General features: G+C 42.2%; 1 protein-coding gene and 1 long non-coding RNA gene across 2 annotated transcripts in view; one reads left to right on the top strand and one right to left on the bottom strand.

Annotated features, from left to right (window-relative positions):
• The window catches only part of phactr3b (phosphatase and actin regulator 3b), a 362,484-nt gene that overhangs the window by 315,237 nt on the left and 35,389 nt on the right, over positions 1-11,858 (top strand). The gene's annotated exons all lie outside the window — the stretch shown is intronic.
• The window catches only part of LOC141369424 (uncharacterized), a 28,670-nt gene that overhangs the window by 2,422 nt on the left and 14,390 nt on the right, over positions 1-11,858 (bottom strand). Inside the window, exon 2 of the long non-coding RNA XR_012373086.1 lies at positions 7-113. This is a non-coding gene — a long non-coding RNA (uncharacterized lncRNA). The remainder of the gene's footprint in view (positions 1-6; positions 114-11,858) is intronic.

The raw sequence follows: 11,858 nt of genomic DNA, 5'->3' as shown, positions 1-11,858 counted from the left end.
ACTTACATGTTGAAAATTAATAAATGTTTGCTTTGGCTCTTGGTACTGTAGGAAGGCTGAATCATCTTGCTGGCCATTTTGTAGGGGTTTTAATGCAACATCTCCAAGAATGTCTAAAGAAAAGAATAATGTATTAAATCTCAAAGCAAACACATCTGGCACGCTGAATAAATACTCTACTTTGACAGTAGATGGTGCTGAATTGCAAATTAAACCGTTACCGGGATAACCGTAAACAGTAGTAGACGTGCAGGATTAAACAGCGCTTTATCAGGGATTATACTGAAGTAAGACGACAATAAAATGCCATCGAGTCATTTCTTAAGACATTTCCATTCAGAAGTACATTTATATTACAGCTCTGTGTCTATAACACAGACCGGCTAAAAAAAATATTTGGAGCAAAAAACAGCCCCACCCAACACAAGACGTCATTTAGACGTTGTTTTTTGGGCTAAATCATGTCGGCCCGTCATGAACTTCATTTAGTCCAAAAAAAGACGTTGAAATCTGGTCTTTGTTTGGTCCGTCTATTTCAGTCCAAATTTAGCCTAAAATCAGACGTCTTTTTTGGACCACTTATTTACTACAATAGAACCATGTGATTTTCATAAAGTGTCTGTCCATTAAATAATAATCCTAACAAAATACGCATGAATGTATATGTCGCGGCGAACGCCTCGTCAGCGATCATGCGGAACTTATTATCGATCACCTGTGCGCACTCGAACGGAGATAAGAGATGCACATTTCCGATTCAGTGTGTATGGCTATAGCCAGCGAACGCACCAGCAACGCAAGAAAGAGAAGCGGCATTCCCATTGAAGTTTTTCTGAAGCTGAACGGTACTAATTCAAAGACTGAACAGACAGCCGGTAAGATTGGCACTTTATTCAGACTCTGTTGCGAGTGTCACTGGATGGTTTTGCCGCTAGTGAAGCGTTGATGAGTAGAGAACTGCACTTGTGTTTATGCACTGGCTTATCGGTGTGATGTTAGTATTTACATGATAGTGAAAGTTGATTTGTTAACTTTATTGCAGTCTGCTAAATTATGTGATTTGGGTTTAATGTGCAGTCTGAAATGAGGACTATTATTGTACTAAATTAGTTGTGGAAAAGACATGGTCTAAATGTGGGTATAGTTTATTTTTGTATAAAATAGGGAAAAATGTAAACTAAAAAATATTTTATTACTGAGATTGTAAATTGTAGGATTAATGGGAATGAATAATATGGATTGTAAATATTTATGTGGGGTAAATATTCATATTAAGTTCACTGCTTTACTATTTAACTGTTTAGGGATTTATTACATTTAGTTTACTCATTGATTTCATTGTGCTTCTTGTAGTTTAAATTGTAATTTATAACCTGAGGTTTAAACTAAAATGATTAAATTAAGATCTGGTTATTTGTTATGATATGTACATGTATATATGTATGTGTAGATGGTATTTAGTGTCAGGTTTGATAATTTATAATTTTTGAGTCATGTGTGTTTAGTTTTAAAGAAATGTGCAAATTTGTAAACGGTTGGTGTGTTCTGATTGAAGGTTTTTCACCTGTAAATACCTGGGCTACAAAAAATGAAGATAAATAAAACGAAAAGCAAAGATGCAACAGAGGCCTGGTTATTGAGTGAAACCCAGTAAATGTTCATTATTGGTACCTCCCTATCAAGTGAGGGTTAAAACAGCAAAGAAGACGAAAAACACTTGACAGTAAAAAACCGCCCTGAGCTGGTTGAAGAAGCTCCAACCTAGCCCACCACCGTCTGAGCCTGCCCGTAGCTCCGTCTGAGTCCGCCCAAACCTCCTGCCAAGCCAAACCCAGCAAGTCAATTTAAAGTTCTTTTCAAAGCTCAAAATGGCTGAGACAAAGTCTCTGCAGCAGTTAAGAAGAGAGAGAACGACTGCTAAGCAACGGTTTTCCCGATCAGCAAACTCAGTATTGAAGTCTTGCAAGAAAATGTCTGCGGAGGAACTGGTGGAAGCCTTCAGCAAAGTTACGCTGGAGGCTGACCGGGTGATGGAGGCAAATGAGGAGGTTGAAATTGCTTGGACTGAGGAAGAGGAGTCTGCGTCCGCATCAAAAGAGGACCTAAGTGCAGACATTAAGAAGACAGCAAAGGAGTGTGAGGAAAAGCTTGAGGAAGTAGAGGGGGCTGTCCAGAGTGTTCTATGGCAGAATTTTGCCTACCCTGAACTGTCCCTGGCTTTAGAGGCAGCTGGAAAAGAGTGCGAGCGGATGGAGAAGAATAAATTTGGCCTGAAATTGGAGGTATATGAATTAATGCTTATTAACCTTGAAGGGCTAGTAAAGGCAGCAAAGGAAGCTATCCGCCGATGGACTCGTTGGGTCCCAGATGGGGAGCGGACTGACCTTCAGAAGCGCATGAAAGGTGTGGAGGGTTGGCAGCTGAACCTAATTTCAGGGAAAGCTACCCTATTACAGGCGAAGCTGGAGAACGAGGGGTCTTTAGAAGAAACCCCGCACCGGTCACCCGCTATCAAATTGAGGCCAACTGCACTTCCACAGTTTGATGGAAACAAGCGGAATTTCTACCTCTGGAAAAAGGAATGGGAGGCGCTCCAAGCGCAAGGGGAACCTACCGGTTCCAAGGAGGTGAGGAAGTTCCAGCTTTTGGATAGCCTTGAGGGAAAGGTAGCAAGGGACCTTCACCTGTCAACCTACGGAACGGCAGATGAAATATTTCGTGTCCTTAAAAACCGGTTTGGAAATAAAACCGTAATTGCCTTGGAAATTGTTGAAGAACTGCAGGCGTTGCCAATGGTGAAAAGTCATCAGCCCAGGAAGATTGTGGATTTGATCCAGGTTATTGAAAAAGCCTTGTATGACCTTAGTGAGTTGGGAAATACAGGCGCCTTGAAAAATCCAATTGTTACAAAGTCCCTGGAGAGCAAGCTGCCTGAAAGCTTAAAAAAGGAGTGGCTGGTCTATGTATCAAAGGAGGAGGAGGCTGGATCAGCTGAAGACAGGTTCGATATGCTCCTTAAGTTTCTGAGAAGTCAGGAGAAGATTTATGAGCAATTAGACCAATTAAGGGAGGATGATCCCAATAAGAAGGAAGGAAGGATCCCACAAAAGCAAGCCCCAACGAAGTTCAGTTTAGCCACGACGGAAAATGGCTTTGAAGAGTTCCCAGTTATAATGATGATCCTTGAAGTCACTGCGAATGCTGGGCAAAAAATTGGGACCTTAATAGACTTGGCATCCGATACTAACTATATTACCCATGAAGCTGCTGGTGAGCTGAATTTGAGGAGCGAGGATGTCACGCTCATAGTCCATGGAGTTGGCGGGATGCAAGTAATAGTTGAGACCAAGCGGTATTTATTAAAGATCCGGGTTAAAACTTCAAAGGGAACCCTGAGATCCCACCAGCTTGTGTGTTATGGGCTGGATAGCATCGCAGAAATCAATCAGCATGTACCACCCAAAAGACTGCAAAATATATTTCCAGACGTTCCCCTCCACGAACTGGTCCGTCCCACTAAAATTAAGCTCCTTATTAGTCACAAAGAAGGTCAGCTTGTTCCTCAGAAGGTGCGTTCCGTTGGTGACCTTGTCCTGTGGGATGGTCCCCTTGGCAAAACGGTGGGTGGGTCTCATCCAGATCTTTTTGAAAACGTGAAGATCATAGCCCATGGCTCCAGGACGCATTTTGCACGCTCAATGCGGACAGCTGCTGTAGAGTATAAGGAAATCATCTGTAATAGCTCAGCTAAATTGCTTCCACTCACCCAAGCCACTACATGTGCTGCCCACCGAGATTTTATAAACTGGTGGAGATGGGACAGCATTGGAGCTGCCTGTGAGCCCAGGTGTAACGGCTGTAGATGTGGAAATTGTCAACCTGGGGGAAAGGAGATGACAATTTCTGAGGAGCGAGAGTTGGAGCAAATAAAAAGTGGATTGACATATATAGTGGAAGATCATCACAGTAAAAGGCCACATTGGCACGCAAAGTACCCCTGGATAGAGGATCCGGTAACATTGCCCAATAATAGGAGAGCTGTTGAAGCAACGTTCTTAAGGACTGAAAAGCAGTTGGCAAGAGAGCCGGAGTGGAGGGTAGCCTATAAAGCACAAGTCCATGACATGGTTGAGCGGAACGCTGCTGTCAAACTATCAAGAGAAGAGTTGGAAAGTTGGACTGGACCCGTATGGTACATTAGTCACCTGATCGCACCAAACCCCCACTCTGTCACCACGCCGGTTCGTCTTGTGTGGAACAGTAGTCAGAAATTCAGGGGCCAGAGTCTTAATGATCTACTTATTAAGGGTCCAGATGTCCTTAATGACATCCGAGCTGTCCTCATACGATTTCGGCAAGGTGTCTTTGCTGCGCTTGGGGACATCAAAAAAATGTATAATTCCGTATGGCTTGAGGACCAGGAGGTACATCTTCATCGGTTCTTGTGGAGAGACTCTGAAGAGGAGGACATTCAGGAGTATGCAATTACGAGAGTTAACATCGGAGATAAACCAGCGGGCTGCATCGCACAAGTCGCCATGCGTGAAACAGCAAATCTGCCAATGTTTAACCATCTCATAGAAGAGCGCCGTGTGCTGGAACAAGATGCATATGTAGATGATATCCTGACCTCACACAATGACCTGAGCCAGCTCAAGCAAATAACTGCAAATGTTGAGAAACTCTTGGAAGTCGGTGGATTTTATATGAAACCGTGGGTCTACTCGGGCCAGAGTGGGATGCCAGGACCCAGAGACCTGGAGAGGAAAGAACCCTCAGTAATGGTACTTCCAAACCAACTCTCTGAAGAGAGTAATAAAGCTCTGGGTCTTGGTTATGATCCAGAGAGCGACAAACTGTGCTTGATGGTAGCTGTGAACTTCTCCAAAAAGAAAAAGAAAATGAGATTGGGAGAAAATTTTTCGAAAGATGAAGTAAGGATGCAGGCGCCTTATCCACTCACTCGCAGAGAGCTCCTAAGTCAAGTCTCGGGGCTGTACGATCCCCTTGGTCTTGTAACACCTGTCAAGCAGAAGGGAGCCATCTTGGTGAGGAGAGCTTTTCAAGAAGCAAAGGTCAAATATAGTCCAGCCGAAGATACATGGGACGTACCTTTGTCTGAGGGCCTCCGGGAAGATGCCGTTTGCCTCTTCGAAGATTACGTTGAGCTTAGCCAGTTGAGATTTGTCAGAGCCTTGACGCCTCTTGATTCATCTGCTGAACCCTGTGGTATTACATTCTCTGATAGGAGCGAATGCTCGTATGGCGCAGTATTGTACCTACGGTGGGAATTACCACAAAATGTGATCATACGGCTAGTCGAATCCAAGGCCAGGCTGACGCCTTTAGACCAAAAGGGGGACGTTGTCAAGGCTGAAATTTGTGGAGCTGTTTATGCTGCCCGTCTGAAGAAGCACTTCCAGAAGCACTGCAGAATACGTGTGGAGAGGTGGTACCACCTGGTTGACAGCCAGACAGTCCTGGGAGCTGTCCGACGTGAAAGCTATGGCTACCAGACGTTCTTCGCTAATAGAATTGGTGAAATTCAAGGCAGCACAAACGTCCAAGACTGGTGGTGGATTCCTGGATCACTCAACATAGCGGATATTATCTCCAGAGGGGCAAGCCCCAAAGAGTTGGACGAAGGCACTGAATGGCAGCTGGGTCCTAAGTTCTTGAGCCTCCCGGAGAGTGAATGGCCAGTGAAGTCCGCCAAGGATGTTGCTGTGGAAGCAAGAGAAAACCTTGCACGAATCCAGAAGAAAGCTTTTGTTGCTGCTCTTACCCGGGCTGGAGCAAAGACGGAGTCCGAGCAGGATCCGATTTCGACCTCCGTAGATCTGCATAGGCCACCTGCTGGGGTCGTATCCACAGGCTTGTTGGATATCAAGCGGTTCAGTAGCCTAGCACGGCTGATAAAGTCACTAGCTATGGTCTGGAGAGCAGCAAAAAAGTTTTTCCATGGTAAAACCCGGGGAGGATCAAAGTGGGAGGCAGTCCCATTGACCGGTATTGTCACTGTGGCCGAGAGGGAGGACGCCTTCCGAGATCTGTGTTTGGCAGCGCAAGATGGAGTTACCTTCCCCAGCACCACAACAGACCGATTGGTTGTGTATAAGGATGAAACTAGTGGGCTGTTGTTGTGCGGAGGCCGAATACAGTATTTTAAAGAAGACTGCTTGGCTGTTCCATTAATTCCCTTTGACACCTGGCTAGGGACTCTACTGGCACATCAAAGTCATAAGGAAGGCCATGAAGGGGTTGCTGGGACTCTGCTAAGGATGTGGCGGAAGGCTTGGGTTATACAAGGTAGAAGGCTGGCTCAGAAAGTGGTTAACCAGTGCATCCACTGCAGGAAGACAAGGGCTCAAGTATGCCAACAAGTGATGGGTGACCTACCTATAGAAAGGTCAAGACCCGCTGCGCCATTCCAGTTTACATCTGTTGACTTGTTTGGACCATACTTGGTGAGAGATGACATTAAAAAAAGAGTGTCCATGAAAGTCTGGGGGGTCATCTTTTGCTGCATGGCAAGCCGGGCTGTACACATGGAACTTGCCAATAGCATGTCCACAGAGAGCTTTCTAATGGCCTACCAAAGATTTACTGCCATTAGGGGCCATCCTCTGAAAGTTTGGTCAGACCCTGGGACTAATTTTATTGGGGCAAGATCTTTGCTGAAGGACTTATATACCTTTCTGCGAAGCCAAGATACAGCAGGCCTGGAGGAGTATGTTATAAAAAAGGAACAAAATGGACATGGAAAGTGCTCCCTGCTGATTCACCACATCGGAATGGAGCTGCTGAAGCTGCCGTAAGGGTTGCCAAGAGAGCTTTTCAAAGTTTGAATAAGTCAGCAAACCTTACTTTCAGTGAGTTCCTCACAGCTCTTCATTTGGCAGCCAACCTGGCCAATGAGCGGCCTATCGATGCAAGAGTCCAGAGTCGAGAGGACCGCATTGAGTATGTAACGCCAAACTCGCTTCTGTTAGGGCGAGCATCTCCTAGGGGTGACTTCAAATCTTTCAACTTTAACAACTACCCTTATAAGCGGCTTCGTGAAATTCAAATCCAGGTTAACGAGTTTTGGAAAGCATGGTGCCAGCTTGCTGGTCCCAGTCTCTTCATTAGGACGAAATGGCACACTATAGAAAGGAATGTCGCTGTTGGGGATGTTGTTTGGCTTTGTGATCAAATTGCTCTACGTGGTCAGTTTAGGATCGGCAGAGTCGTCACTGTAGCACTAGACTCAAAGGGCATTGTGAGAGATGTTGAGATTCTTGTTACACCGGGCAATTGTGCCTCAGTTCAGCATCAAAAACCAGCGACTCAGTCCTCAGTTTTAAGTGACCGGGCAGAAAGGTCTAATGGAGTGATACTGCGTAGAGATGTCAGACGACTTGTTGTCCTTTTGCCTGTTGAGGAGCAGTCTCCAGAGTGTTAAGCTCACCTTAAGGTTTTGCAACCTTTCCGTCCAAGAACAAAAAGGTTGAGTGGGAGGTGTCGCGGCGAACGCCTCGTCAGCGATCATGCGGAACTTATTATCGATCACCTGTGCGCACTCGAACGGAGATAAGAGATGCACATTTCCGATTCAGTGTGTATGGCTATAGCCAGCGAACGCACCAGCAACGCAAGAAAGAGAAGCGGCATTCCCATTGAAGTTTTTCTGAAGCTGAACGGTACTAATTCAAAGACTGAACAGACAGCCGGTAAGATTGGCACTTTATTCAGACTCTGTTGCGAGTGTCACTGGATGGTTTTGCCGCTAGTGAAGCGTTGATGAGTAGAGAACTGCACTTGTGTTTATGCACTGGATTATCTGTGTGATGTTAGTATTTACATGATAGTGAAAGTTGATTGGTTAACTTTATTGCAGTCTGCTAAATTATGTGATTTGGGTTTAATGTGCAGTCTGAAATGAGGACTATTATTGTACTAAATTAGTTGTGGAAAAGACATGGTCTAAATGTGGGTATAGTTTATTTTTGTATAAAAGAGGGAAAAATGTAAACTAAAAAATATTTTATTACTGAGATTGTAAATTGTAGGATTAATGGGAATGAATAATATGGATTGTAAATATTCATGTGGGGTAAATATTCATATTAAGTTCACTGCTTTACTATTTAACTGTTTAGGGATTTATTACATTTAGTTTACTCATTGATTTCATTGTGCTTCTTGTAGTTTAAATTGTAATTTATAACCTGAGGTTTAAACTAAAATGATTAAATTAAGATCTGGTTATTTGTTATGATATGTACATGTATATATGTATGTGTAGATGGTATTTAGTGTCAGGTTTGATAATTAATAATTTTTGAGTCATGTGTGTTTAGTTTTAAAGAAATGTGCAAATTTGTAAACGGTTGGTGTGTTCTGATTGAAGGTTTTTCACCTGTAAATACCTGGGCTACAAAAAATGAAGATAAATAAAACGAAAAGCAAAGATGCAACAGAGGCCTGGTTATTGAGTGAAACCCAGTAAATGTTCATTATTGGTACCTCCCTATCAAGTGAGGGTTAAAACAGCAAAGAAGACGAAAAACACTTGACAGTATACGTAGAAACAATATATACTACTGAGCACATTGAAAGATAATGAAACATATGCTTTATTTAAAGTCTATTAATATTTCTGTTTATTTTAATGAAATAAATATGTTAAATGTGCTCTAAACAGGTCATTTCGGTCCCGTACACCACTGATAGAAGCACTTAATTTTCATTCAGAGGTGCGCGTCCGTCTCATGCTTTGTGATCACGTGATTATTCAGACCAGGGGCCTATACCATGAAGCCGGTTTAAGTGGATAGCCAGGTAAGTTTAAGATTAGTTTGCGCCAACCCTGGGTTTTAGGTACCATGAAAGTAGCGCGGCTTTAATCGGTGTTGGTCGCCATGGTATCTTACGCTGCACGGCTAACCTGCCCCAGGGCAGGTTATGTTCTGGATTCGAGATCTGAGACTGCAGTTTGACCAATCAGCTGCGAGCAAAGAAATATATAGCTGACGTAACTACAGAGTCTCTGCGCAAATTTTATTTCTTTGTATTTTTTTATTGAACTTTTATATTCAAATATAAACATTAAGGCATATTTAACAATCACTATTTTCCGTGTTGATAACGCATTTAAAGAAAAAAAGAGGAAAAAAACTAAGAAAAAAAGGAGGGCTTAAACATCCAAAGCAGAAATAAGTCTCAGAGGTCTCCACGCAAATTGTTAGAAGAGCACTTCGTAGAGAGAGTTTTTAGTTTTCCCTTGCCCAGTTATTTGTATGAAATATCTAGATTTTTCACAGAAGGGATCTTATCTTTGCAAACTTCTAGCCTCACATAAGAAATCTATCACGTTGAATCCATGCCCTTACTGTACCGCAAATGATGTGTATTGCGTTGCGCTTTTTTGCAAGTGGTACAGTATGCGGTCGGTGGGGAAAACACGGTTTGTCGAACCATGCGCAAGGTGGTCCTCGCACTGTAGGGCTACATTAACAGCTTCATAGTGTTTCCCCGACATTTCCCGACCATGTCTTTAAAACAGGGCTTTTATAAAATTCCCTGTAAGATTATTAACAAATTTAACAGTGTACATTAACTTAATAAAAGCATATTTCACTTTGGGTAGCCTACTACCTAAATATATTATACAATGAAGTATGTTAATGTACATGTTAAATATATTAAAAAGAGCAGAGGCAGTATTATTTCGCTCTTGAAATACATTTTTATAATCTTCATACTTTTGTATAATTAGCTTATGCTCCTCCGCTAAAAAAATACACTGCTTGTATGTGCTCTCTCCGTTTTCTATTCCGATTGGTTGTTTGTGCCGACGTCACTCTTTTATGTGCACGCACGGGTGGAGTAATCATAGCCTAAAGATCAAAGCCTGAGTTGACATAGAATGTTGATAAGCAGCTTCATGTGACCAATAAAGCCTGATTGCATCGGTTTGGTTTTGTCAACTCAAAACCAATCCTTTAACTCCGAGTTTGTTCAGCTTCCTTCATGGTATAGGCCCCAGGGCTGCGTTCAGCCCCGACAAAACGTTGCACAACGTTTATTAAACAGAAACGGCGATGTGTTGAACGCCCTGTTGTGATGACGCAAGAGTTGCAACTACGGTAGCTGAGAGGCCATTCTTTGTGTTCTTTTTTAAATGTTTCTGAAGCTTGATGAAATCGTTATAAATGTGTGTTTAATACTGTAAAAGACCCTCAATGTTACAGTCACTGACCTTGCCGTCCAGAATGAACGACAACATTCCAACTTGAACCCATTGAGCGAGCTGTCTCTTTACTACCGCGTGGTTTTATACATCTTGCCGCTGATTGGGCCGACATTTCTGACACACCCACCAAACAAGAGAAAACGCTTCTAAAACCTGTTGCATTCCGTTGCACACCGTTTCCAGGAAACATGTCGTTCAACCCGGAAACCGTAACCAAACGTTGTGCAACGGTGTGAGATTGAACGTGCCCCAGGAGACGCACGTTCTGGATAGTGATGGGAGAAATGAAGCTTTTCGACGCTTCGAATCAATTAAACCAATTGCTTCGAAAATTGATTCAGTTTTTCGAAGCAGTTCGAAACACCACACACGCTGGCGACCCCTGCTGGTCAAAATAGTGTAAAAGCAGATATGTTCAAACATTTTACACTTTTTTTCACAGAATAATAGCAAGATTTTGATTAAAATGTGTTTTAAAAAATTATTTAACTTAATTATGACATAATTTAAAGTGTATTATGTGTTTTTTAGTTTTATTTAGAGCAAAAAAAATCATTAAAACTAACTAACCTTTTAATTATGTACATTTTTGTCATTAAATCTGTCTATAAACAAAAAGTAGATAAAATGGCAGTGTTATTAGTCAGAAGGATAAATGTTTTATGAACTTTCATAATAAAACTGACCCGAGTTCACCTAAACATATTAGACAGTGGTCATGTGATCAACTCCCCCTAGTGGTGAACCATCGGATTTTTGAAAGGTTTCGAAACAGTTATGACGTAATGAAGCCTTGTTTGCTAAAATCACGTGACTTGGGCCAGTTTGAAATAAGCTCCGAACCACTGATTCGAAACAAAAGATTCCTAAATGTTTCGAAGCCTCATGAAGCAGTACTTCGAAAACGACCATCACTAGTTCTGGATTTACCGACTTTCTCCTCAGACAAGTGTTTCTGTTTTGTGGTCGATTCTGGGGTAAGTTTCCTTACATTCGTGGTTACTTTATTGAAATTAGTTCACAGGGATGTTAATTCAGTTGTTAGTATATTTCGATAGGATAAATAAATGATCAATTTGATTGTTTATCGTTTGTTAGTAATGTTAGCTCGAGCGTTGACAGCTTGACTCGTCGCGCAGGTGTGAGCTAATCAGTTAATGGAAATCTTTTATTTGTCTTTATATCTTCTATATAATCGTGTTATGCTTGTTTTAAAATGTATTTTAAATTGTTTAGTTAATTACAGGGCTGTGCCGGTTTCAGAATTGGTGATGACGGTTATGACATGAGTCAAATGTGACGGTTCGTCACATAACCGTCTGGGGGGGGGGGGGTTGCTCGTGGATTGACGCGAAAGTGTCATTTTACCATAAAATCATGAATGTGATGCCAAGTGTGTTTTAAACAGTAATGACTTTGAGAAATTTAACAGAAAGCAATTAAATATTTAAAAAACACACTGTTGCCAGAAGACTGCGCTGTCACTCTCTGCCCAGCATAAATGAATCCTCTATCTATCATTATCTTAATAATCTTCAGAGAAACAGATTTGTGCCATGGGCTTTTAATGTCTATAACTGTGTCTATATCTGTCATTACACGGACCAGAACAGCACGAAAA

The sequence above is a fragment of the Misgurnus anguillicaudatus genome, chromosome 14 (assembly GCF_027580225.2).
Source record: "Misgurnus anguillicaudatus chromosome 14, ASM2758022v2, whole genome shotgun sequence".
Lineage (NCBI taxonomy): Eukaryota > Metazoa > Chordata > Actinopteri > Cypriniformes > Cobitidae > Misgurnus > Misgurnus anguillicaudatus.
This window is presented reverse-complemented; position numbering and strand designations above follow the sequence as displayed.